Here is a 22,640-nt window from a genome sequence, read left to right on the forward strand (position 1 = left end):
TGCGACAGAACTGTAGAGCACAGGTATATTTAGGAGTTTAGAGACATCATCTGAAGAAATAAGTTCTAAAATTTTGCAGAGACAGTGAGTAGAGCTATAAACACTATATGTTATAAGGTCTAACTGGTGAATATCTGTTTATATCTGTCATATATACAGATACCTTATAGAATAAAATACAGCTTTATTGGGGCGCCTGGGTGGCTCAGTGGGTTAAGCCGCTGCCTTCGGCTCGGGTCATGATCCCAGGGTCCTGGGATCGAGCCCCACATCGGGCTCTCTGCTCAGCAGGGAGCCTGCTTCCCTCTCTCTCTCTGCCTGCCTCTCCATCTACTTGTGATTTCTCTCTGTCAAATAAATAAATAAAATCTTTAGAAAAAAAAAAATACAGCTTTATTTCCCAAACACTCAAGGAACTAATAACAAAATAAATTCTAATAAATCACAGTATAATAAAAGAAAGGTAAAATGTCATAGCGATGGAAAGATCTTAAACAACCAATATATTATAGAAAAGTTGGCTTTTTAAAAATATTTTATTTATTTATTTGTCAGAGAGAGAAAGCATGACAGCACACAAGCAGGGGGAGTGGCAGGCAGAGGGAGAAGCAAGTGTCCCACTGAACAAGTAGCCCAATGCAGGACTTGATCCCAGGACCCTGGGATCATGACCTGAGCCAAAGGCAGATACTTAACAGGCTGAGACACCCAGGTATCCCTAAAAAAGATGGATTTTTATAAGTCATTACTTGACTGTTATTTTTTAAAAATGAGATAAAAAGAAAAATTAGAAGCTCATTTTCCAAGAAAAATTTAAAAAACAAATTAGGTTCATCCATGTATCATGACATGTAAAAATAACCAAAATTCTTGTCTCTGATTAAAACATTACCCAAAGTGTTCCTTGAGGTTTTATTCATTAAACAACAACAGAGGCACCTGGGTGATGCAGTTTGTTGGACATCAGACTCTTGGTTTAAGCTCAGGTCCTGATCTCAGGGTTGTGAGACTGAGCCCTGTGATGCTCTTTGAGTTTAGCATGGAGTCTGCCTGAGACTTTCTTCTTTCTGCATACCCCCTCTTTCTCAAATAAATAAAAATAAATATTTAAAAAAAAAATAAAACCACCACCAACAACCCCCCACAACTGTCCTCTAAAGAGGTACTTCTGCAGATGACTACAGATGTGTATTTTAAGTCCTTCTAGAAAATAGACAAATGAATTAGATAATTTCTGGGGAACCATTTCTACCCCGTTACTGGGATTTTTTGATGGTTGTAACTTGACTGGGAAAAAGCACAAAGCTGAAGTGAAAATAAAACAGCAAATTAAGAGAGCCATCTACTGGCAGCTCATTGAAATCTGTTTAATTCATTAGGTTTTTAGGCCGAAGATACTTCCTAAGTTTATGTATGATACACTTTCTTGGATAAATTTAATCTGACCAACTTTCATGCTGTATTTTGTATGAAGGAGGATATCTGTAATATAATAGTTATAACCTGAAATACAGATACCCATGTTTAGAAGTTATTCTTTGAAATTTAGCCAACTTGGCTATTAAATGAAGAATGATGATGACAAGGTAGATGATGTTTAGTATAGTGAGTATAAGAACAGACAATATATGGCTAGCACTGGTCCATGGACTTCCCTTATATTAATTTTTATAATCTTCGCAACAATCTTATAAAGTAGGTGTTATTATTATCCTCATTTTGTAGATGAGAAGACTGAGTACAAAGAAGATGGGTGGATATCTGGCCCATAAGTCAAACAGCCAATAAGCGTCAGCACTTGGAATAGAACTCAAGTAATTTGGCTGCTCAGTCCATACTCTTAACTGTTACCAGATACAAAAAAATATTGAGTTCATATTATGTAATCAGCATTGTTATGCTTATAGAGAGACTCCTGAAATTGTGCTACAGATACAATTCTATAAAAATTTTAGCTGAGGGATGCCTGGGTGGCTCAGTCAGTTAAGCTTGCTGTCTTCAGCTCAAGTCATGATCCCAGAATCCTGGGATTGAGTCCCACACCGGGCTCCTTGCTTGGCGGGGAGACTGCTTTTCTCTCTGCCTCCCCCTGCCACTCTGCGTGCTTGTGCCTTCTCTCTCTCTCTCTGACAAATAAATAAATAAATACAGTTTTTAAAAAAAAATTTAGCTGACTTTTTGCAGAAATTGACAAGACGATCCTAAAATTCTTAAAGAAATTTTGTAAGCAACTGGCAATAGCAAAAACAATTTTGAAAAAGAATAAAATTGGAAGACTCACATTTCCCAATTTTGAAACTTACCACAATGTTACAGTAATGAAAGAAAATATGGTACCAGCGTAAGGATAGACATATATTTCAAAAGAATATAGCGGTGCTTGGCTGGCTCAGCCAGTGGAGCATGTAGGGTTGAGCCCCACGCTGGGTGCAGAGATTACTCAAAAGTGAGGTCTTCAGGGGCTCCTGGGTGACTCTGTCATTAACCATCTGCCTTTGACTCAGGTCACAATCCCAGGATCCTGGGATGGAGCCTGGCAGCCAGATGGCATCGGCATCGGGCTCCCTGCTCCTCGGAGAGCCTGCTTCTCCCTCTGCCTATAGCCCTTTCTGATTGTCTCATTCATAGGCGTGTGCTCTCTCTCGCTCTCTGACAAATAAATAAATTAAATCTTTTTAAAAAAGTTTTAAAAAAGGAATAGAATTATGAGTCCAGAAAAACACTTAACATATTTATGGGCCAATGGATTCTCAACAGGAATGCCAACACAATTTAGTGGTGAAGGAATAGTCTTTTCTTTCCTTCTTTAAAAAATTCTTTATTTAAATTCAATTTAGTTAACATAGTCTGTATTATTAATTTCAAGTGTAGGAATAGTCTTTTCAACAAATGGCACTAGGACAACTGGAAATCCACAAGCAAAAGAATGAAGCTTTACCTCCTATTATATACCAAAAGGAATTCAAATGGATTGAAGTTCTAAATGTAAGACAAACAAACAAAAACAAAAAAACCCTAAATGTACAAGCTAAAACCGTAATGTTCTATCTTCCTACCTTGCCAAAAAATACTTTTATAATAATAAACTGAAAATTTTGTTTAAATTTATGGTTTTATATAACTGAATATCATCCAAATATCAAAGATGATTGAATTTAATTACTATTCTTGGACATGTTTGTGCATCCTGTTGATGAGTTGGGAATATTTGATTTAGTAATAAAAAATATACATAACTTATAAATTATTGTATGCTGTATTAGCTTGCTAGGACTGCCATAATAAAGCACCACAATTTAGCAGTTTAAATAACAAAAATCTCTTGTCTCACACTTCTGGAGGCAGAAGTCTGTGATTGTTTGAGTTGCCAGCTAAACTGGATAGTTTTTTCTTGAAAAACCATTTTAACATGAAAAAGTAACTGGCAAATATGTTTATTCAGACTTCGGCATTTGACAGAATGAGACTATGTTACTTCAATAAAAACTACACAATATTTTCTGCTGACAGTAAAATTTGAGATTTTAAGTGAAAATTAGAATGTGGGAGAACTATCTGCCACAGTGAGCTTGTCAGCTTCTAAATACTTAAAGATATTTCTGACTAGAGAAGGGCACAGGTAAAGGCATATTTCCACCTTAGAGCTTTTGTACTGCCTGTTCCCTCCATTTAAATACTCTTCTCTCCTGTCTGCTTGCCTTCCTCTCTTACTTCCTTAAATTTTCATTCACATGTCACCTTCTAAACAAGGACTACCTCCAGTGCCATATTTAAAATGATAATCCATCCCTGAGGACTCTTGAACTTTTCTCCTATCCTCTGTTTTTCTTCCTCTCTTCATCTCCAAAAACTCACCACCATCTAACATTCTACATAATTTACTTATTTTTTCATTTTTGAAAGTTTATTTATTTTTGTTAGTAATCTCTACACTCTACAATGTGGGGCTGAAACTCATAACCTTGAGATCAAGAATCACATGTTCTTCTGACTGAGCCAGTCAGGTGTCCCTATTTTATTTTTTGTTTGTTCTGTCTTAACCAACTAAAATGTAAGCTCCTTGAGAAGAAGAACCATTGTGTTTGTTCACTGATATAACCCAAGCCCCTAAAACAGTGCCTAACACAATGTAGGCAATCTATACTTATTCAATATATTACCAAATGTTTGTAATAATATTTTATGTTAATATAGTCATAAAAAGCTAAGATTATACAACAAATTCCTAGAGGTCACTATCTTCATTGTAGTATGTTTCCTTAGTATTTGATTTTTTTTTTAAAGATTTTATCTATTTATTTGACAGACAGAGATCACAAGTAGGCAGAGGCAGGCAGAGAGAGGGGAGGAAGCAGGCTCCCTGCCGAGCAGACAGCCTGATGCGGGGCTCGATCCCAGGACCCTGAGATCATGACCTGAGCCGAAAGCAGGGGCTTTAACCCACTGAGCCACCCAGGTACCCTTTGAATTTTTTTAATCAAAGACTTAGATTATTTTATTTGAGATTTCATTTATCTATTTTAGAGAGAAAGAGTACACATCTATGCACACAAGCAGAGGGAGAGGGAGAGGCAAAGAATCTCAAGCAGACTCCATGCTGAGTGTAGAGCTCGATGAGGGCCTCAATATCATGACCTCATGATCATGACCTGAGCCCAAACAAAGAGTCAGATGATTAACTGACCGGGCCATATAGGCTCTTAAAAGATCTAGGTTATTTTATAAATCAGAATATATATGTAGAGGGGTGCCTGTGTGGCTCAGTTGATTAAACGTCTGCTTTTGGCTCAGATCATGATCCCAGGGTCCTGGACTTGAGCCCCATATCTGGCTCTTTGCTCAGTGGGGAGTTTGCTTCTCTCTTTCGCTCTGCATTTCCTCCTGCTTGTGCTCTCTCTCCCTCTTTGTCAAAGAAATAAATAAAATATTTTTTAAAAGGAATATATATTTACATAAACATGTACATGCATGTATACGCATAGATACAAAAGTGCATGTATATGTATATTCACACATATACATATCTATATTTAGCCCAGCGCAAATTATCTTCTACCCTGATATGGAATTTATTTTGAGGATTTATTCTTATTCTATGCCACAATAAGACTTTGTCTTTATTAAGTCCTATTCACATTCGGCCTTGCTTTATAATTTATTGTATATATTCTTGTCTCCCTCAAAAGATTTCAAGCTTTTCTAGGGCAAGACAATGTCATGCTCACATAGGCACCTGGCCAACTGAGTTTTTAGCCTTGCCTCAAAGACCAAACATTTTCAAAACTCGAGTAAATTTATTTTGAAAATGGCATTTGTCATTTAGTGGTACAAATTTGCGAACTTAATAAACAAAACTAAGTACTGGGACTTAATAAACACGATCCTTTCCAGCTTTTGTGTTTCTGTGGAGAAGTAAAAAAGAATAAATATCAAAAGGAGTTCTCTTCTGGCTGCTTTTTACTTTAAGATACATCAATCTAAGGTTTTTATAAGTTCAAAAACTACAGCTTTTGTGATATCAAGGTTTAATATTAATACCAATTTATTATTATTCTTAAATGAGTAACACCTTTATATTTATAAAATAAAATACAGGTTGTAGGGCACCTGGGTGGCTCAGTTTGTTAGGCTGTTGCTTTCGGCTCGGGTCATGATTCTGGGGTCCTGGGATCGAGTCCCGCATTGGGCTCCCTGCTCAGCGGAGAGCCTGCTTCTCTCTCTCCCTCTGCCTGCCACTCTGCTTAATTGTGCTATATCTCTGTCAAATAAATAAATAAACCTTTAAAAAAAAATACAGGTTGTAAATCATTTGTGAAGTGTAGAAATCTGTAAGAAAAAAATTATTCAAAATTTCATCATCTAAATGCAACTGCTATTGATATTTTAATCTGTATATCTTGATATCTTTTCTTCTAAGTGTAGTTTTTCATTTGTTTAAAAGAGTTGTGATTATTTTACACACATAATTTTTTATTCAGCTTTTTTCACTTGTCATTAAAACATAAAACACATTTCCATGTTATGAACTGTTGATAAACATTTGAATCTTAGCCCAATTCAAAGTTTGAGATCTGGCTTTTGGTTCAAGTGACAAGTTGCCAGTATCAGACTCTTTCTCCTTTCTCCTGTCTCCTAAAACCCAAAATAGTTAATAATTTTCTATCAACAGCGAGAGAGAGAGAGAGAGAGAGAGAGAGAAACTATATTTAGATTCAGAAGAACCTGAAATTGAGTCAGACTAAGACTTAGACTAACACAAGTAATGTTTATGAACAGTATTAAATTGCTATTCTTCCTTGGAGAGCAGTGTTTGGTGGAAGGAAGAGTATAAGTGCTTGTTTGTTTGTGTTTTTTTTTTTTAAGATTTTATTTATTTATTTGACAGAGAGAGACACAGTGAGAGAGGGAACACAAACAGGGGGAGTGGGAGAGGGAGAAGCAGGCTTCCTGCTGAGCAGGACTGTAGGGCTCAATGCAGGGCTGGATCCCAGGACTCTGGGATCATGACCTGAACTGAAGGCAGACGCTTAACGACTGAACCTCCCAGGCACCCCCTTTGCTCATCTTTTAATTGGGTTTTTATCTGTTTCTGATCTGTTAGTTCTTTGTATATTCTGGATACTAAACCTTTGTTAGATATATGACTTGCAAATATTTTTTCTAACCTGTGGATTGTCTTTTCACCATTTTCACGGTGTCCTCTGATGCATAAAAGTTTGTGAAGTTTGATGAAGTCCAACTTATCTATTTCTTTTCTTCTTTGTGCTTTGGTGTCACATTTAAGAAGCTATGGCTGAATCCGGGTTATGAAAATAAACCTGTATGTTTTTTACTGTATGTTTTATTATTTTAACTTTTCTATTTAGATCTTTGACCTATTTTGAGTTTATTTTTAAATATGGTATGGATATATCATATGATTAGGGATTCAGATTTATTCTTTTGCATGTGGAAATCCAGTTGTCCCACCACTATTTGTTGAAGAGACTATTCTTTTGCCATTAAATAATCTTGGCATGCAATGCTTTTTTTCCCCTCCATTTTTTTTATTGTAGTAAAATATACATAACATAAAATTTACTATTTTAACCATTTTAAGTACACAGTTCAGTAGTATTAAGTACATTCACACTGTGGTGCAGCCGTCACTACCATCTGTCTTTAGAACTCATTTCATCTTACAAACCTGAAACTCTATAACCATTAAATAATAACTCTTCATTCCCCACTCCCCCAGCCCCTGACAACCACCATTCTACTTCTGTCTCTGAATATGACTATTCTGGGTAGCTCACATAAGTGAAACCACACAGTGTGTGTCTTTTTGTGACTGGATTATTTCAGTCCTCAGGGTTCATTCATGTTGTCTCATATATCACAATTTCTTACTTTTTAAAGGGCTGAATAAGATTACATTGTGCGTCTATATACATTTTGCTTATTCATTCACCTGTTGATGAACACTTGGGCTGCTTCCAGCTTTAGCTACTGTGAATAATGCTGCTATGACTAGGGTGCCGAGCATGAACTGCTTTTTGTTAGCAAAAACCTTTTCCAGAAGCTCCCTGGCAAGTTTTCCCTCACATCTCATTGTCTGGAATTGTGCCACATGTTCATGCCTAAACCCAAATAAATGTTTGATTAGAGTCTAAACTTCAGGAAAATCATACTTTATGCCTTATAGGGTTTGGGGGAGGAATATCCCTGCCCAGAAGCTCTGGGCCGTAAGGAGGATGTGGATTCCATCATAAAACAAGGATGTGAGTGGAAGCCAGTCAGTTGCACTTTCTGTGGCCAAGAGTCCTGAAAGCTACACACTATTAGGGTCAACCTCAGATTTATGTCGAATTTCTGCTTTGAAACCTCGAGCCTGGTGAATATACCTCATATTCCTCTCATCCTTGGTCATCATCTTTCTTTTTCTGTTCTCACCTGTGCTTCGCTTTCCCCTGACCCAATCCTCTTACTACTTTTCTCCCTTAGAAGTCTTTCCATTTCTTCTCTCATGCTCTAATTAGCTACAGCATGATTCTCCTCACAGAATTCACTTCCTGTTTTTTTTTTTTTTTAAAGATTTTATTTATTTATTTTCGAGAAAGAGAGCAGGAGGAGCAGGGATGGAGGGCGGGGGGGCCGTGGAGGGAGGGGATAAGGGAGGAGCAGAGGGAGAGGGAGAAGACTCCTTGCTGAGCAGCTGAGCAGGGAGTCTGTGGCAACTGGGGCTCTATCCCAGGAACCTGGGATCAGTCTAAGGCAGATGCTTACTCAACTGAGCCGCTCCCCTCACCTCCTGTTCTTTTTTGTTTTTGTTTTAAGATTTTCTTTATTTATTTGTCAGAGAGAGAGAAAGGAGCGAGAGCAAGAGCAAGCACAAGCAGACAGAGTGGTAGGCAGAGGCAGAGGGAGAAGCAGGCTCTCCCTGCCAAGCAAGGAGCCCAATGTGGGACTCAATCCCAGGACACTGGGATCAATACCTGAGCTGAAAGCAGCCGCTCAACCAACTGAGCCACCCAGGCATCCCTCAACTCCTGTTCTTAATGAATGCTGACTTTTCTCTGGATTTGGTCTCTCTGCAACTTTCTTGAATTTCTTTTTTTATTGTTTTAGTCGTTTTGTTCTCATTTATTCATGCACACCAGGTCCAGAGACAAGTTCAGCTCTCTCTTCATTCTGAAAATCCTCTGCTTTTATGTAAAAATTTGTTCCTCGAAGGATTTCGAGACATTTGTATATACCTTCTCTCCCTTACCTCATTCCTGAATTATAAGCTTATATCTCTATTTACGTAGCTCACAATCTTATCCATGCCCAGGGATGGCTGGTGGCTCAGTCGATTGGGCATCTGCCTTTGGCTCAGGTCATGATTCCAGGGTCCTGGGATGGCATCCTGCATTGGCTCCTTGCTCAGTGCGGAGCCTGCTTCTTCCTTTCTGCCTGCTGTTTGCCCTGCTTGTGCTCATGCTCTCTTTCTTTCTTTCTAACAAACAAACAAACAAATAAATTTAAAAAATCTTCGAAGAAAAAAAAATCTTACCCATGCCCACGTTTTTTTCAATTGTCATCTGAAGTCAATTACTCCAAAAGTATATATTGAGCTCAAATCTTTCTCTTAAGCTTCATATCTAACTGTCTCCTGGATATAGCCATCTGGGAACTCTAAAGCATTTCTTTCTTATTTTTTAAGATTTTATTTTCAAGTAATTTCTACACCCATTGTGGGGCTCATACTCACAGTTCTGAGATCAAGAACCACATGCTTTTCTCACTGAGCCAGCCAGGTGCCCCAACCATTCCTAACTCAACATATGGAAATTGTAAAAGCAGAAACCTGGGGGTCTTTCTTGATTCCTTCACCCCCTCATACCCCCTTTTGATTCTATTATCCTAATATCCTAATAACTTTTGATCTCAAGGTTGTGAGTTCAAGCCCCACATTGGGCATAGAGATTACTTAAAAATAAAATCTTTTTAAAAAATCACTATTTACTTCAGATTTCCCATTTTTAAATGTGAATTATGAAAACAGTATCTTTTTTTAAAAAAAATTTGTATTGTTTATTTGACAGACAAAGATCACAAATAGGCAGAGAGGTAGGCAGAGAGAGAGGAGGAAGCAGGCTCACTGCCGAGCAGAGAGCCCAATGTGGGACTCGATCCCAGGACTCTGGGATCATGACCTGAGCTGAAGGCAGAGGATTTAACCCACTGAGCCACCCAGGAACCCCTGAAAAGAGTATCTTAACTGTTCTTTTCAGCCCAAGACATTCTCCATACCACTGCAGGCTAAAATGCAATCAAATTATACCATTCCCTAAATGGTTCCCTATATAACCAGGTTCAAGTCCAATATTCTTAACATAGTACACAAGACCCCTTCAGGAAATAGCCCCAGTCTGTCTTTCCTGCCTTGTATCGTACCACTCTTTCTTTCTTTCTTTCTTTTTTTTAAAGATTTTATTTATTTACTTGACAGAGAGAGATCACAAGTAGGCAGAGAGGCAGGCAGAGAGAGAGGAAGGGAAGCTGGCTCCCTGCTGAGCAGAGAGCCCGATGCGGGACTCGATCCCAGGACCCTGAGATCATGACCTGAGCCGAAGGCAGCGGCTTAACACACTGAGCCACCCAGGCGCCCCTTGTACCACTCTTTCACTCTCATGTTCCAACTGTAATGAATTTATAAGTTATTCTCCATTGGTTCAGCTGCCCTCTTCTGTAGATGATTAATTATTTTTGTCATTTAAGTTATCTCAGGACTTTCTACTCCAAGGTCTCTCAATTTGAGAATAAGTGACATGCCTTATTCTCTTAATACCTTGTCCATACCTCTATCATAATGTTTATTACATTGTATTGTGGGACCATAATTTTCTTATCTGAAGTCTCTTCATATTTCCAGGATTTAGCACAGTGCTGGGTATTTGGTAGACATAGGTTGTGACTAGATCGTGTGCGGCATTTCAAGACTAAGGTTTACCTTGCTGCACTTGCTGAATGTGGCTATGTAATGAAAAGGAGGAGGGAATAATATTGCATTTAGGAGAGAAGCTGAATCCACTGAACTCGCTTTCAAAATTATGAGGATTCTGTAGCTAGCTAGGTTGAGATACAGAGGGCAGTGGAGAAATAGAAAGAGATAGAATATGCAGGAGAGGTGATAGAAATAAGGTCACGTGGAAAGGAGGAAAGGTTTTAAGATTTCCTTAAAATAGGGGCATCTGAGTGGCTCAGTCCTTAAGATTCTGCTTTTGGCTCAGGTCGTGATTCCAGGGTCCTGGGATTGAGACCCACATCCAGCTTTTTGCTCAACAGGGAGCCTGCTTTTCCCTCTCTCTCTGCCTGCTGCTCCCCCTGCTTGTGCTCTCTCTCTCTGTCAAATAAATAAACACATATAACAGCTTATGTTAAAACTACATAGTATGAATAAGAAGGGAGTTTCAGGGCCTCAGACATCACTCTGAACTCCCACAAACACTTATGGAGAGGGAGTTACTCTGAGCAAAGTGCTGTGTGAGAGCTGAGAGGGACACACATATTTAAGATGTGGTTCTCTCCTCTTAGAAGTTATATTAGCTAGTATAGGGTTCCAATTAACCAAATCCAATTAACCAAATGCATAAATGATTGTTAGTAGGCGGTGTTACACATATTTTACTTTCTGTTTTCCATTCTAATAAAGCTCTCTTATCTTCTTTCCATCATCCTTTTAAATCTTTCCCAACTATCAAAGCTATCTGTGCTTCAGAAATAGATGGTAGTGCCTAAGCAAAGTGCTTTGTCCCTAGAAGCACTAATTGTGTATGTGTTGAACTAAAATGAGTATCTTGTCCAGTTTTAACTCTCTTGTGCTTGGCAGTTGGCTGAATTGGAAAGTCAAAGACACACTTAAAAATGAGGAGAGAATATTGCGGAGTATTGCAGCTGCCAAGAATCTCCTTTCAAAACCTAAAAAGTCTGTTACATAAATTATGTACTCTTTTAACTCTCTTCCACTTTCATTTACACAATTGATCATTGAAACTACTTTAGAATATGTATATCAATTATTTAGCATATTTTAAAAGCTTCCTTAATAACATCTTTAATAAGTGGATGCAATTATGTATTTATTTACTGCAAACACTTATGAATAACAGATAATCTAATTATAGTTTATCATTACCTCTAACCATTCCAATGGAAAGGTTTCTCTCACTGTATTCATATTGTTGCTGCATGAGTATGGAAAGCAGCAGCTTGTTTTCTGTGATCATAGATTTTAAATATTTACTCGCTAGTGCTGCATAATTTAGCACACTGTAGTTGGAAAGCAGTTTGTATGGTAGTGCATGCTTTGTCAGTGTTACAGAATACAGTTTCCCTCTGTGACTTCTATGTGAGGTTGTAAAAATGGAAAGTATTCTACTTCGTTTTTCTAACCAATTAAAATCTGTTTAGCTGTAAATCCATAGAAAACCAATGTTTATGATATATTTCAATTTTATTTTGTGGAATTACTATATAACTTAAGAATTCAAGCATTGTTTTCCATGGGCTACTAGTGCACAATATCAAAAATAAAATATATTAATTCTTGGTAATGTAAATATTTTTTATTAAAGATCTTATTTATTTATTTGACAGAGAGAGATAGCTACAGAGGGAACACAGCCAGGGGTGAGGGAGACACAGGTTTCCAACCGAGCAGAGAGCCCACTGTGGGGCTCCATTCCAGGACCCTGGAATCAAGACCTGAGCAGAAGGCAGATGCTTAACGACTGAGCCACCCAGGCGTCCTGCTAGTGTAAATCTTAATGAAACTAACAAAAAGGAACCCAGACAGCTTGTTTGATTCATGGTATCTGTCCTAAGAAATCAAAACAAAGTTCTGTATTTTAAAATATGGAATCACAGGCTATTTAATGAGGCAAGAAAAGTTATTTTGTTTTGTTCACTCTAATAAATGTTACATTTATGATCTTGCTATATTCTTTGTGTGATTGGTTATTGGTTGCCTTACCACATAATAGAAAATAAATAGTTCCAATTACCTGTTTTTTGTAAGAATAATGAAAATAATCCAAACTATTAGCACGTTAAAGAAGTGGAAAACATTTTAAAGTTTAACATTGAACTTTCAACTCGGCATTCTGAACGATTTTCTTTGCCATGTGGGTGCACAGTCCGACAGTACAGATTAATTTTTCACTTCCAGCTCTTACTTTAATTTCTTATGCAGTTCAGGATCATGTCTGGTAGTCCTTGCTCCAACACAATCTTTCAGTACTGCAAAACGATCTAGGATTACACTTTGCAACAATTTATTATTATACCCCTTATGAATGTGGATAAAAACTTCCATTTCATAAAAAGCCTTTATACTGTCCTGGTTTTCAATCCTTGAAAATAACGGGAATATAAAAAGTGCACACGTTCCTTAATATTTTGTAAGTATTTACCTACAGTCTCAACTACAGCTTGGCTTAGGGAACCTTCACAACAAGACAGTAAGGAATAGCGGCATTTTTATCAAAGTGGGTCTACATTAGTCCAAGGAATTTAGTGACTCCTCTGAAAGCACCCCTCGGCTCCGTGGGGATCAAGAGGAGCGAGAAGGGGGCGCAGTGCATACTGGGTCTTGTAGTTCCTGCGCAAAGGAGGGGGGGGCATGGTGTTGCGTAGCACTCTGGGAGTTGAAGTCCACTTGTCCAGTGGGAGCTCAAAGAAGGCATACTGTGAATTGTCCGTCAGAGTCACCAGTTACAGGTTGATGCTTTCTCTTGGCTCTGCGCTTGCCGTATTGGTGGCCGAAGGGCTGGCGTGGCGAAGAGTGGGGAAAAAGAATGAGGTGGAGCATGGGTCTGTTGGTTGCAGATATTGCTACAACAAATCAGAAGGCTTTCGTGCCCCGGAAGTGGCTGACCTACTCGGTTCGAAGGGGAGGCCTTTCCTCTTACTACGGTGGCCGGGGAGCTCGGGTCCCTGTGGCAGCGGCGCTGAGGTCGGAGCGTTTGCGTGTGTACTGGCTGCTTTTGGGGCGGCTTCTGCTAGAGCTGGAACACTTCCCGGGTTGGTGGCTCCTGCACATTTTTTACACTTTTCCAGTTCTGTTTCGGTGAGGGGCGCTTTGAGCCTGGCGGAGTCAGGAGAAGGTTGGGACTTAGTGTTTCTGGTCCCCAAATGACCGGATTTTGGGGGGACCCTGCCCTCTCTGAAGATCCTGTTGCCAACCGTTTCGGCTCTCTCTTGAGAATTTTGGCACCTCCCTCATCTACCTTCTAGGGTAATTTGTCTTCTGACCCTACGTTCTTCCTAGGCTCCAAAGGCTAACAAACCGTAAGCCTTCCTGTGGGCAGCTGTTCCCCTCTCCTTGTGGCTTTTCTTGGTGTTCGAGATACGACCTCTTGTCCCCTAAGCTTTCGCAGCCGTTTAACTTTTTCCCGTTTAAAAGGAAAAAAAAAAAAAAAAATCAAAACAAAAGAACTAGATTCTCAAGATGTCAATCTTCTCATTCCTAAAACCTCTCCTCCTTTTTGGCCTTTGTTACTGCTGCGGACCTTAACACAGTCGCCTGAGTGTCTTAATGTCTTTCCGTCCAGACACTAACGTTCACTCACTTTACTGGGTTCTCACTCATCCTCAACGCTTCCACCTCCATCCACATCTAAGGGCGTTATAGGTTGAAGTTCGAATACATTCTTAGGATGACTGGTGAATCTGAGAGACGTCAATGGTCAACTCGGCATGCTTCTGCTTAGAGAGTTTATATTTCTTAAGATTTCTTTGGCTTGCATTTTTGTCTTGTGTTGATTATTTTCCCACAAGGGATTGGCTGCTAGCTTATAGTTAGAGGAGAATACCTTGTCCTACAGTTCTTTGTATCTGAGTTACTTAGGTGGGATATTCCCCACTCTGTTCGTAGTCGGATCACGTGTCCCCTGTGGAATTTGCAATGATTTTGTGTCAGTCAAGAGCAGATAGACACAAGGGAATTCTCTTTCCTTATTGCTTGCTTGTGATTTGTAATTAGATTATGAGTCATTGAGAGTACCCAGAGGGATTGGAAAAGCTTTGAAAGGAAAGTCTATGTATGTTCCAATTTACAAATTAATAAAACTTCTTTCCTGAACAAGGAAGAGTTTTTAATTGGTACAATAATCTCATGCTATATTGACTTATCAGTTCATTCTCTGTAAAATTTTGGGGACGATTTAAAGTTAAAAAAGTAGCCAATATAAGGAATTATATAATGTAGTATAAAAAAGTTTGAAAACCGTTTAACTAATGCTCTTTTTCTGTAAAATGGAATGCAAATATGTTGAAAATTTTATTTGTTGTAATTGTGTATTTTTTAAAAAGATTTTATTTATTTGAGAGCGAGAGAAAGAGAGAGATAGCAAGAGAGAGAGCACAAGCAGAGAGGAGAAGGGAAAAGCAGGCATTGTGATCAATCCCAGGACCCACTGGGTCACGACCTGGGCCGAAGGGAGACACTTAACTGACTGAGCCACCCAGGCGCCCCTATGGTGTATTGTTATATATTTTGATAAATCTGGTAAACTACATTGTTTACTATTCACTAATATTTTGTAGACAGAAATTTTTTTACTTCCTGGCTTTATGGGGACTGTGTGACTCAAATAAGTTTGCAGTTTCTCTTTTATTCTGATTATTGCTCTATGGAAATCCTAATAGTAAAACTTCATTCTTCCGTAAGCATCGAATATAATCTATACATGTCAATAAAATATAATTTTTAAAAAATATTTTATTCATTTTTTGACAGAGAGAGAGAGATCACAAGTAGGCAGAGAGGCAGGCAGAGAGAGAGGGGGAAGCAGGATTTCCACCGAGCAGGGCGCCTGATGCGGGACTCAATCCCAGGACCCTGAGACCATGACCTGGTTGAAGGCAGGAGGTTAACCCACTGAGCCACCCAGGTGCCCCAGTAAAATATAAATATTAATACCTGTATCCTGTCAAATTGGACTTATTCCTAATTAGTCAGAAATGATTTCAGTCATGCTTATGATTTGGAGCTAAATATATAATTCAGATTTAATTCACTCATAGAATTCTTGACAGGATAAATGATAGGCTAGATATTACACAAACTTATTATATTTTTCCCGAGACTTTATTCATTTTGTAAGCAATTATTGAATATGTCTTGCTACTTAACTATTGTAAGAAAAATCATCAGAATATTTATTGAGAGCATCCTCTTGTCCTCAGCTTTGTACTAGATGCTGTGAAAGCCTTATTGCGTTTAATCATTATAACAACTCAGTGAGATGGTGAGCATTATTTACATTTAGCAGATCAAGAAACTGAAGCTCAAACAGTTTAAGTCATCCAGTTCATTTTGACTCTTCCCACTATACCACAGCTGCAAAGATGTGTTCTTTACCCTGGAATCTATAGGGAACATTAATTCAATAAGTATTTTTTGAAGTAGCTGTTATTTGGTACATGATAAATGTTATCCCTTGCTGGAGATATAACAGTAAAAAAAAGAGACAAAAGTCTCTGCTCTTGGGAAGCTTACAGTATAGCAGAATGTATGGGATGTAAACCTTACCTTCAAGAAGCAGCAAGTACAACCAATATGCTGTATTATTTTTTATGTGTTTTGGAATGTTAAAGTTGAAAAGAGAAATTAACTAGGAAAGATTTAATGAAGAAGATGAGATTAAATCTAGAACTAAAGTAGTGACTAGGTTTGGTAGGTGGAAACTGGGAGGAAAGTGATTCTAGTTTGAGGCATAAAAAGAAGAAAATTATGAATTTTGGGGACAAGAAAAGAAAGGGAGGGACAGGTAACTGGACTGCTTGTATCATCAGTTCCTTGTACACACAAGTGCTCAGTGTTGGTTGAATTTGAAACAAATATTTAAATGAATGAAGCTATGACAAGAGTTCAGATATGAAGCAATGAGGAATTAGATAGATCTAGTATTATAGTGGGACTGGGAGAAAGGAATGGATTTGATAGCTCTTGGTGAAAGAACTACTAGGTTCTGTTAATTATTGAATGTTGGGAGTAAACGGTGGCCAAAGGAGAAAGGGAGGCTAGATTACCAGGTTTGAACTGAGTGATAGACCGGATGTGAGGAATGAGGGAGAGGAAGGTGGTGCCACTGCTAGCTTTTTGGCTTATGTAACTGGATGTATAGTAGTACAGTGCACTGAGAGAACACTGTAAGATGACCAGGTTTGGGGGACATGGTTTGTTTGTTAATTTTTTTTTAATGGTGGCATCAATTTTCAAGGCTGATTTCTTATTTCATCAAATAATGAGATTAAAAAAAAAATTCCAAGATGCATCTTTGTTTTGTGAACCACTATGAAAGAAAAAAATATTGCCAATTTAACAAAGATCATCAACTATAAGATGTATTTATTTCAGAGTTAAAATGTAAATGTATGATCTAGAAATGATGAAATAAAGTACTCCTTATGGTTGGTGGAACTGATAACCAATTTTTTTTTCTGTTTATAAATAAACTTGCAGTCTTTGACATGAATTCAGTCATTTAGCATTTACTTATTAACTGGGCACTCTCCTAGGTCACAATGATGAAATGGTGGGTAAATACAGTTTCTACCCTCATAGAACATATTGTATAATTGGAGAGGCAGACATAAATCAAATGTTCAAAGTAATTTAAAGTTCTGGTTATTTTAAGTGCTATAAGAAAGAACTTGATGTTCTACAGAGGAAAAACTATTTATAAGAGGGATAGCAGTGTGGATAGGGAGAGGCCAGATGAAAGATGATATCTTGGGCAAGATGGTGATGAAAATAAAGTGGGTGGATTAGAGATATTTAGGAGGTGGAAGTGGGTGATAGACTGGATGTGAGGAATGAGGGAGAGGAAGGTGGTGCCACTGCTAGCTTTTTGGCTTATGTAACTGGATGGATAGTAGTATAGTGCACTGAGAGAACACTGTAAGATGACCAGGTTTGGGGGAGATGGTTTGTTTGTTAATTTTTTTTTTATGGTGGCATCAATTTTTAAGGCTGATTTCTTGTTTTTTTTTTTTTTTCCTTTTATGTCATTGTTTGAATTAAGCATACTTGAGGAATGTTGTACCTGAAATACATTTTTTTCAGGTTTTTTTTTTTTTAAAGATTTTATTTATTTTCATTTGAGAGAGAGAGAGAGAGAGAGCACAGAGAGGAAGAGGGAGAGGAAGAAGCAGACTCCCTGCTGAGCTGGGAGCCTGACAGGGGCTCCATTATAGGATCTAGAGATCATGACCTGAGCCAAAGGCAAACACTTAACCATATGAACCACCCAGGGTCCCTCCCCTGCCTTTTTTTCCCTTGAGTGAGCAGGGATAACGTTCTAGATGAAAGAATTTGGAAATATGTTGGTATTTGTTTTGAATTTATATGTAACATATTCAGTCATACATATGAATAGGTATATGATCTTTATTTTCACATGGGATTATGGGCAATAAATTGGGCATCTGGTTAAATTCTAACTTCATTCAGTTAGTGTTTTTGTAAATTTAAATGTGTATTAGGGAAGAAAGAAGTACTTTTTAAAAATTTTTTTTAATTTTTTATTTTTTATAAACATATAATATATATATATATTTTTAAAGGGTTTTTTAAAAATTTATTTATTTGACAGACAGAAATCACAAGTAGGCAGAGAGGCAGGCAGAGAGAGAGGGGGAGGCAGGCTCCCTGCTGAGCAGAGAGCCCGATGCGGGGCTCAATCTCAGGACCCTGAGATCATGACCTGAGCTGAAGGCAGAGGCTTTAACCCACTGAGCCACCCAGGCGCCCCAACATATAATATATTTTTATCCCCAGGGGTACAGGTCTGTGAATCGCCCGGTTTACACACTTCACAGCACTCACCAAAGCACATACCCTCCCCAATGTCCATAATCCCACCCCACTTCTCCCAACCGCCCTCCCCCCAGCAACCCTCAGTTTGTTTTGTGATTAAGAGTCACTTATGGTTTGTCTCCTTCCCAATCCCATCTTGTTTCATTTATTCTTCTCCTACCCCCTTAAACTCCCATGTTCAATCACCATTTCCTCATATCAGGGAGATCATATGATAGTTGTCTTTCTCCGCTTGACTTATTTCACTAAGCATGATAGGCTCTAGTTCCATCCACGTTGTCGCAAATGGCAAGATTTCGTTTCTTTTGATGGCTGCATAGTATTCTATTGTGTATATATACCACATCTTCTTGATCCATTCATCTGTTGATGGACATCTAGGTTGAAAGAAATACTCTTGATTTTTCCTTGAAATGTCTCCTTTGTGTAAATTTTGATAGATATTGAATTAATGCACTCAGTTTATTTTTTAAATTATATGTTTCATAGTAAGCAGAAGAATGTGTAGAGCAGAGAGCATGGCCTCTGGAGTCAGACTGCCTAGATTCAAGGTGTGTTTTGCTATTTATTAGAAGTATGACCTTGTAGAAGTTATTTAGTCTTTCCAAGCCTTTTTTGCCCTTAATCTATAAAATGAAGATGATAATAGTATATACATTATAGAGTTGCTGTAAGGATTAAATGAGATGATACATGTGCATAGGTTAACAAAATTCCTGGTACAGAGTTTGTGTTTATTATTGTTATAGATATGTGGCCTGAAATTGTATGTCTGTGATGACGTTTTAATTATAGAAATCCTTAACTAAAAGATCTCAATTGGAGAAAAAATTTGCTTGGTTAGTCATATTTGAATTTAGAGTAAATATTATGTAAGATAGCTTTGTTGATTCATAATTGTCATGAGTTAATACATGTCCTCTTTTAAGCATTTTCATCAGAGATTGTGTTTAGTCTACAGCTGTAATAGGAAACTGGTGGTGGGTTGGTTTATAATTACGTATTATTTGTTAGTATTACTACTTTTATTTTTAGCCAACCTTTTCTGAACTTCACACTTGCTTTTAGTGCTTATGGATAGGATAAAAAAGTAGTTAGACAATAAAATCTGATCAGCAGCTTGAAAGTCAATTTAATTTCCACACTAGTTTTTTCTTTTGAAAGTTTCAAACCTAGGGCCCCTCGGTGGCTCAGTCAGTGAAACGTCTAAATGTTTAGGTCATGAACCCAGTATCCTGCGATTGAGTCCTGCCCTGAGCTCCCTGCTCTGTGGGGAGCCTGCGTCTCCTTCTGTCCCGCCCCCTCAACTTGTGTGCACATTCTCTTTCTCTCAAAAAAAAAAAAAATCTTGGGGCGCCTGGGTGGCTCAGTGGGTTAAGCCGCTGCCTTTGGCTCAGGTCATGATCTCAGGGTTCTGGGATCGAGTCCCGCATCGGGCTCTCTGCTCAGCAGGGAGCCTGCTTCCTCCCCTCTCTCTCTCTGCCTGCCTCTCTGCCCACTTGTGATCTCTCTCTTTCTTCTGTGTCTATGTCCAAACTTCCCTCCTCTTATTAGGACATCATTCTTTAAAAAAAAAAAATCTTAAAGTTTCAAGCCTATTAAAAAACTGAAAGAATAGTATAACAAATACCTGTATATCTTTAACTTAGATTCAGTAGTTGTTAACATTATATCTCACTTGCTTTTGCTCTCTAAATACACACACATGGCATGCTTTCTTTTTCTTGCTGAACCACTGGGAACTAAGGTGGAGTCATCCTAACACTTAACTCCTAAATTCTTCCTTATATATCGCTTATGAACCAGGACATTCACCTACTTGGCTATAATGCTATGTGCACACCCAAGTAATTTAACAGTGTTTGACTATACTATCTGATGTATAGGCCATATTAAAAAATATGAATTTGCTCAGATGTTTATCAGTAATGTCCCTTATAGCTTAAAAAGCACTTTAAAAATACTTACAATTTGGGCTCCTGGGTGTCTCAGTCAGTTAAGCATCTGACTCTTGATTTCTGTTCAGGTCATGATCTCAGGGTCCTGGGATTGATCCCCACATTGGGCTCTGTGTTCAGTGTAGGGTCTGCTTGCTTGTCCCTCTCCTTCTGCTCCCCGCTATTCCCTTCTTGCACTCTCTCTCAAATAAATCTTTTAAAAAAATACTTCCAATCAGAGATTATGAATTTTCTTAGTTGTGTCTATTTTCATTTATCTAGAGCAATTCTCATCTTTACTTTTTCCTCCTTCCTTTTTTGTTTTTTTGGTCTTTCAAGACTGACAATTTTGAAGAGTCCACGCCATTTTGTTTTGTATAATGCCTCACAAAATGAATTTGATTGTTTCTCCACAATTTCAGGTTAAATTTTTTTTTTTCATGACTATTAAGTAGGAGATATTGTAAACTTTCCATGTCACCACTTCGGGAAGAATATAATGGCAGTTTGTCCCATTATTGGTAATGTTAAGATCAGCCACTTAGGTTAGCCAGATTTCTACATCCTAATGTTATCTTTTCCCTTTTGAAATTAATAGTTAATCTGTGGGGGTAATACTTTCAACAGTTTTTTTTTTCCCCTATCCTTGGTTTTTAGTAGCCATGGATCATCCTTACCTCAATCAGTCATTGTGTTGGTGGTTGCCAGATAGTGATTTTCCAGTTCTCTCAATCCTGCATGTTTGCTGGCTATCTTCTCCGAAGAAGAGCTATTCCTCCTCTTTTCTTTTATTTTAGTGTCACTATGTACCCAAGGATTCTTTAAAAAAAAAAAAAAATTACCGGCTGTAAATCTATTGCCATTCTTCTTTTTTAAAAAGATTTATTTATTTACTTATTTATCACAGAGAGAAAGCACAAGTAGAGGGAGTGGCAGGCAGAGGGAGAGGAAGAAGCAGGCTCCCTATGGAGCAAGGAACCCAATGCAGGGCTCAATCCCCCTGGGATCATGACCTGAGCTGAAGGCTGATGCTTAACCAACTGAGCCACACAGGTGCTCCTTCTTCTTCTTCTTTTCTTTTTTTTTTTGAAGTAGGCTCCACACCCTGTATAGGACTTGAACTCATGATCCTGAGATCAAGAGTTTCATGCTCCATTGACTGAGCCAGCCAGGTGCCCCACGATTATTCTTTCTTTTTTTTTTTTTTTAAAGATTTATTTATTTATTTGACAGACAGAGATCACAAGTAGGCAGAGAGGCAGGCAGAGAAAGGAAGGGAAGCAGGCTCCCGGCTGAGCAGAGAGCCTCATGTGGGGCTCGATCCCAGGACCCTGAGATCATGACCCGAGCCGAAGGTAGATGCTTTAACCCACTGAGCCACCCAGGCGCTCCACCATTATTCTTTTGATGATTAAATTATCTTAAATTTGATTAGTCAGGTTCAAGCCAGTTTCTTTGGCCTTTGCCAAAGGAACTGGCATTCACATTGGTATCTGGGCACATTCTTATTTTTTTGTACAATAAGAAGTTCCAGGCTCACCTTGTAAATTCCCTGCTTGAGACCTGGATTAGTCATTTTATCATGGAGTCCTTGTTCAGTTTAGTGGGAAATGCTACTCCGAAACAAGATTTGGGCATTGAATGTACTCATTGCTACTGGAGTACATTGCTTTTAGGATACACACATGCACACACACACATACTTATAAGATACCTTAATTCATACTCAGAACCACAGAATTCATCTTCACCTTCTGGCAGTTCATATTTTATCTCCCTTTTCCTACAGGGAATTCTGATTCAAAACCATATCAGTATATTTACTCATCTAATCTCTCCTATAAAACACTCAGTTTTGGTATTACTATACTGGTACTCTCTCCAACAACAGATTTACCAATTAAAGATTTCTTTGCCATTTTATGTCTTTAGACTATGTCCCACTAAAGACCTAGAGTCAAATTATGTGTTCAAAGTTATTTATATTATACTTTCTGTGTGATTTGGTTATAGCTTAAAATATAAAGTTCCTACTAAACTACATTTTAATAGACTCTGTAAAATAAGTTATCTGGTAAAATGACTAAAGTACCCATAGTAATTTAAACCTTTATCATAGTAATATGTATATTGCTATAGGGAACTCTATAACAGTTATATCAGGTAGAAAATACGCATTTTTAAAATATTTGTAAAGCTTTAAACCCTTAGCTTTATTTTCAAATTGATATACTATTGTTTAAAATTAGAAATGACATCAAACAATTCCATTTGTAAGCCAAAACAGTTGTGTTTGTGAACATTTTAAACAATGCTCTTTTGACCGATGATACAATTCAAGCATTAATCTTTAACAA

General features: G+C 38.0%; 1 protein-coding gene across 4 annotated transcripts in view; it reads left to right on the forward strand.

The window, feature by feature from the left end:
- The first annotated feature begins 13,199 nt into the window (after nt 1–13,199).
- The window catches only part of ATG4C (autophagy related 4C cysteine peptidase), a 75,409-nt gene continuing 65,968 nt past the window's right edge, over nt 13,200–22,640 (forward strand). The window contains exon 1 of one of the 4 annotated variants that reach the window (XM_059374970.1): nt 13,200–13,242. The gene's annotated coding sequence lies outside the window, so the exon portion shown is untranslated. The other 3 variants (XM_059374968.1, XM_059374967.1, XM_059374969.1) reach the window with 3 other exon arrangements.

Source organism: Mustela nigripes, chromosome 14 (assembly GCF_022355385.1).
Source record: "Mustela nigripes isolate SB6536 chromosome 14, MUSNIG.SB6536, whole genome shotgun sequence".
Classification (NCBI taxonomy): domain Eukaryota; kingdom Metazoa; phylum Chordata; class Mammalia; order Carnivora; family Mustelidae; genus Mustela; species Mustela nigripes.